Genomic DNA, 6,437 nt, shown 5'->3' with positions numbered 1-6,437 from the left:
ACCACCCACACCACACACACGCCACACACACCACACACACCACACACACGCCACTCACACCACACACACACCACACACACACCACACACACCACACACACCACACACACGCCACTCACACCACATTAACTACAACACACAGCAGCTTGCGGTTAGGAGGGTGCTGGCCAGCGAAGTGAGAGGCTACAGAGAGAGCAGGATCTTGGCGGAGCCAAGAGGATAGTCACGTCCAAGGGACGAAGACCGAGAGCCCTGAGTAGCCGGAAATGAGCATGGCCAACACCCCTTTATTTACTTTATCAAAGTAAATGAGAAATGGGAGGTGGGTGGGTGAAACACAATGAACTGACAAGAGTGATCCGCACACAGAACGAATCGAAATATATAACACTACGAGCAAGGAAGAATGATCGTCGCACAGAACGGATCGAGAATATATAGCAGAGCAAACTCTAGCAAGACATGCAACGATGCATGCCACCCACGTTGAGTTACAAGCAAGCGCCATCATAACACCGCCAAACCCACCCACTTTAAGTTACGAGCAAGCGTCATCATAACGCCGCCACACGCCTTCCACATCGGAGGCGAGCGACACGCATGAATGCCAAACTTTAGTATGACACTTTGAGTGCCTACGACGCATGCCGCCTACGTTGAGCGTCGCGCATGAATGAATGTCGCGTTGAGTGTCACGTTGTATGACACATAGAATGCCACGATGCATAGAGTACCATGTGAGCACGTACAGCGCACGTTCATAGCAGCATAGTTTGAGTGGTAGCACGAAGCAGCCGCGTGCACCCATTAATCTGCATTATCACTATAATGCTACACACACCACACACACCACACACACTACACACACCACACACACCACACACGCCACACCCGCCACACACACGCCACACACACCACACGCACGCCACACACACACCACACACACCACCCACACCACACACACGCCACTCACGCCACACACACCACACGCACGCCACACACACACCACACGCACGCCACACACACCTGTAACGAATTTATGTTACGACTATGATTTACGCATGTCGTTGTATTTGGTTCTTGTCTTGTGGAGTCCAGTGTCTGATGTCATATATGGTCTAGGTGTACGCGTGAGCATGGTGTGATGTGTGACGTTTATGGTATGTGGTGCATGCAGGAGTACGCGTTGTCAGAGTGTGAGGATGTGCTTCCGTCTGTGTGAGAGTGACTGTCAAGTGAATGCAGTACATGCGCAGTGCTAGTTTGGTCTGGGAATGAGAGTCGTGTGTGATTCGTCCGTGGTCTGGTTGTCTTGGTCTTGGTCATGTGTTCTGTACGTATTAGTCCCTGATTGGTCGTCACGATTTGTCCTCGGTTTATTACTGCTTGTTCTTTGTTGGTCCTCTGAGTCTTTTCCCGGGAGTCTTTCCTGTTGTCCTTCCTGTCGTCTCCAAGTTTCGTCTTTCTCCTCCTGTGCCCTTTCCGTTTGTATAAGAAGTCAGAAACTCCACCAAGTTGTTTGAGCTGTTGTGTGACAGGGGCCAGGGGGAGAAGGCAATACTATTTCCTTTACATTGGCGCCCAACGTTCGCTCGACGCAGGGTACTATCTCTGCAGCCCACGACCCTGGGATCGTTTTGTTTTCACGGCCATGGAGATGGAAAGGCGTTCGCCAGCCTGGCCTGCAGGCCCCTTACCCGGTGAGTCGCTCCCAGTAGAGGGTTTGGTTGTTGTCGTATATTCGTTGTGGTCCCGTCGCCTCACTCAATAGTGCTTGAGCATCATGTCGACGTACTGGGGGTGGTGCCTCTTGGCAAGTTGCGCTTTATCTTTTCGCGCTATCGTTCCGATACCATCAGTCTTTGTGACGGCGATCCGGCTCTTGTGTCTTTCTGTTTTCGTTTTTGCAGTCAGTGTGCGTATATTTGCTGGGGTTTGTGCAGTTTTCTTGATTAGCCTTTCAGTGTGGTTGTGTAACTGTTTGGTTTGTAAGCTTGGTTCGGTTTTGAAGTTGCCACACACGTATTCCTGTGATGGTTTGTACCTGCTCGGTTATCATAGTTCATAGCATATTTCATGGCATGGGTTTTGTTTCGGTCGTGAGCGTCTCTATTTTTTGTGTCCACTGGCGGGTCTCTCCAGTTCGCCGTGGTTGGCGTCCGATCATGGTGAGCCACGGCCTACCCGGTGGGCTGGAGGGATCCCTGGATTGTACTGGTTCACCTTGCGGGTGCTGCGGCCGTGGTTCATTTTTTTCTGGTGGGTAACTTGAAGGGTTTTTGGCAGGCGGGGTCCCTGCGTCTTCAAGTCCCGGGTTTTTTCTCTATAATATTATTTGCGTATTGGTGACCAGTTGTTTGTTTTGTTCCTGCTGTCCTCACCTTGTACTGAACTGATGCTGCTTTACCTGTGTTTCTTTTTTGCCCTGCTTGGCGCACCATACTTGGAACAACAACCGACTGGCCAAGCCGTACAAGGTTGCCATACGCGGATTTCTCCAAGATTCTGCACGGCTTCCTATTCCAACTCGGATCACGCATCTCTGGCCACAACATTCCGATGTCTTATCGTTTGGTTGTGTTTCCCCTTGTTTCTTTTCTCTGATCTTTGTCCTTTGTTCTGAGAGTCGAGGTCGACTCTCGCCGGAGGGGAAGGCTGTGTAACGAATTTATGTTACGACTATGATTTACGCATGTCGTTGTATTTGGTTCTTGTCTTGTGGAGTCCAGTGTCTGATGTCATATATGGTCTAGGTGTACGCGTGAGCATGGTGTGATGTGTGACGTTTATGGTATGTGGTGCATGCAGGAGTACGCGTTGTCAGAGTGTGAGGATGTGCTTCCGTCTGTGTGAGAGTGACTGTCAAGTGAATGCAGTACATGCGCAGTGCTAGTTTGGTCTGGGAATGAGAGTCGTGTGTGATTCGTCCGTGGTCTGGTTGTCTTGGTCTTGGTCATGTGTTCTGTACGTATTAGTCCCTGATTGGTCGTCACGATTTGTCCTCGGTTTATTACTGCTTGTTCTTTGTTGGTCCTCTGAGTCTTTTCCCGGGAGTCTTTCCTGTTGTCCTTCCTGTCGTCTCCAAGTTTCGTCTTTCTCCTCCTGTGCCCTTTCCGTTTGTATAAGAAGTCAGAAACTCCACCAAGTTGTTTGAGCTGTTGTGTGACAGGGGCCAGGGGGAGAAGGCAATACTATTTCCTTTACACACCACCCACACCACACACACGCTACTCACGCCACACACCACACACACACCACACACACCACACACACCACACACGCCACACACACCACACACGCCACACCCGCCACACACACGCCACACACACCACACGCACGCCGCACACACGCCACACACGCCACACACACGCAACACACGCCACTCACGCCACACACGCCACACACACCACACACACGCCACACACACCACACACACGCCACACACACCACACACACGCCACACACACCACACACACGCCACACACAACACTCACACCACACACACGCCACACACGCCACACACACGCAACACACGCCACTCACGCCACACACGCCACACACACCACACACACACCACATCCGCCACACACACCACACACACGCCACACACACCACACACACGCCACATCCGCCACACACACCACACACACGCCACACACACCACACACACGCCACTCACGCCACACACGCCACACACACCACACACACCACACACACCACACACACCACACACACGCCACACACACCACACACACGCCACATCCGCCACACACACCACACGCACGCCGCACACACGCCACACACGCCACACACACGCAACACATGCCACTCACGCCACACACGCCACACACACCACACACACGCCACATCCGCCACACACACCACACACACGCCACACACACCACACACACACCACACACACCACACACACGCCACACACACCACACACACCAAACACACCACACACACACCACACCCGGTATCCCGGGAACTGCCCTATGTACGCCCCTGACCCACACCACACACACCACACATGCCACACTCACCACACACACAACACACACCGCACACACCACACACACCACACACATAAGTACTGAACGGCTTGTGCCAACCTTCAATACGTTGACAGAGTCTGGTGCCACCGGCTCAGGGTCGTCCTTGACCGAGGTTGAGAGGTGCAGCATTCTGTGAGATGAACTCAGATGTGGCCCCACCAATGACAAGTAGACCAAGTAATAGTAGTACTTGATGGATTGATGACAGGAGCTGAAGAGGTGAGATTCGGGGCTACTACAGTCTTACGACAGAGAAACCGTAAGCAAGGCCGTTGCATACATAATTGACGAATTGCTGATCCGGATGTGAAGCAAGCATTGAGGCAAAACGGGAAACGTGCAGAGGCGTATGAACAGAATGTACAGTATTATGCAGTGTGCGGTGGATGGTGGCCTTAGTGTCGCGCTGGACACTGAAGGCTGGCATGATGTTGGCAGCCCTATTGCTTGGGTTTACCACCCGCCCCCGAGCTGGTGGTGTTACCCGTACAGTGGGAAGCTGGGTTGCGACCCCGGCAGATCTGGCAGATGTGGGACACGGAGCAAGGGTCGAAGCACCGACCCGCATTGAAATTGCGGCAGACCGACTGTCCTGGGGAGGCTGAGCCCTTGGAGTTACTAGCGAAGCCGGAAAACTGTTGGTAGGACTGTTGGTAGGGACGAAAAGGACAGCGTCCATTAGCAGAAGGCAGATGTGCAGCGCCGCATGCCATGCAGGCAGACCAAGCGCGTCCTGTTGTCGCCAGCTGCCACAGGTTTGGGTCGATAATGTCCCACTTCAGCGACGGGTCGGCAGCAGCCTTGATGCGGAACTTCCTGTCATACTCCAACCACCCTTCAGGCGTGAATCTGCGATTAGCCTCGAGGATGAGGCCCTGGTAACACAGCTACTACGCTGACCTGTGCGGGCCACGTCGACAATAACCTGGCTCATGATCGTGTAGGCTTCCACCCACGTCGCAAGGTCGTGAACGTGCCTGCTCTTCCCGCGGGCAGCGCCGTCCTCGACCACCCGCAACGGGCCCCCATCCCACGACTCAAAACGGAGCACGTTCTGTGTGCGGGCGTGTGGCACAGAGCAAGACACAGAGGGCAAGAGCTCACTCAATTCCACGAACTCACCCATCAAAATCCGCTCGCGATGTTTAGCTCCCAGGTGGGCGGCGAACGACTTGCTGCTACCTGAGCTGGCTGGGGGAGGAGTCGAGTTCGTATGACTATGAGGCAGAGAATCGGGAACCATGACCGCCAGAAGTGTTGGCAAAGTCTCCGACACCACCGATACTATGGTGGAGCGGATTGTGTCGGGAGTTATCGCCGACGTCGGGGGCACAGACGGCGCCAACGACTCGCGTTCTCTGTTGCCTGCTCCGCTCGCCGTGCTCGCTGCAGACTCGCAGGGATCAGCGTGATGAACTTGGGCCTGAATCAGGCGATCAACGAGGGCAGCCTTCCGGCCCGAAGTATCCAAATCCAACAGCGAGAGTTTGCTGCGGAGACGCGGAACCGTCATGGCGCGGATTTCATCGTCAGTATAGGCAGCCATGGCGTCGCGAAGACAAGGCGGCGAGGAGCGAATAAACTCACAAACTGTGAAACACTACGAGCGAGCAGGAAAGTCACGAACTCTAAAGCACTACGAGCAAGCAAGAAACTCACAAACGAGTCAAAGCTCACAAACGTGTCAAAGCTCACAAACGAGTCAAAGCTCACAAACGAGTCAAAGTTCACAAACGAGTCAAAGCTCACAAACGAGCCAAAGCTCACAAACGAGTCAATAAAACACAATGACCTGACAAGAGTGATCCGCACACAGAACGAATCGAAATATATAACACTACGAGCAAGGAAGAATGATCGTCGCACAGAACGGATCGAAAATATATAGCAGAGCAAACTCTAGCAAGACATGCAACGATGCATGCCGCCCACGTTGAGTTACAAGCAAGCGCCATCATAACACTGCCAAACCCACCCACGTTAAGCTTTGAGCAAGCGTCATCATAACGCCGCCACACGCCTTCCACATCGGAGGCGAGCGACACGCATGAATGCCAAACTTTAGTATGACACGTTGAGTGCCTACGACGCATGCCGCCTACGTTGAGCGTCGCGCATGAATGAATGTCGCGTTGAGTGTCACGTTGTATGACACATATAATGCCACGATGCATAGAGTACCATGTGAGCACATACAGCGCACGTTCATAGCAGCATAGTTTGAGTGGTAGCACGAAGCAGCCGCGTGCACCCATTAATCTGCATTATCACTATAATGCTACACACACACCACACACACGCCACACATGCCACACACGCCACACCCGCCACACACACCACACGCACGCCACACACACACCACACACACCGACCACTCCAC

At 53.2% G+C, this 6,437-nt stretch overlaps 1 long non-coding RNA gene across 1 annotated transcript; it reads left to right on the top strand.

Annotated features, from left to right (window-relative positions):
* Nucleotides 1–1,027: 1,027 nt before the first annotated feature.
* LOC135811937 (uncharacterized) lies at nt 1,028–3,140 on the top strand. The gene is made up of 2 exons (XR_010552723.1): nt 1,028–1,699; nt 2,468–3,140. It is a non-coding gene; the product is annotated as an uncharacterized LOC135811937 (long non-coding RNA).
* The last annotated feature ends 3,297 nt before the right edge of the window (nt 3,141–6,437 follow it).

The sequence above is a fragment of the Sycon ciliatum genome, chromosome 3 (assembly GCF_964019385.1).
Source record: "Sycon ciliatum chromosome 3, ocSycCili1.1, whole genome shotgun sequence".
Taxonomy (NCBI): domain Eukaryota; kingdom Metazoa; phylum Porifera; class Calcarea; order Leucosolenida; family Sycettidae; genus Sycon; species Sycon ciliatum.
Note: the sequence above shows the minus strand (reverse complement) of the source record. Positions and strands in the feature narration are given on the sequence as shown.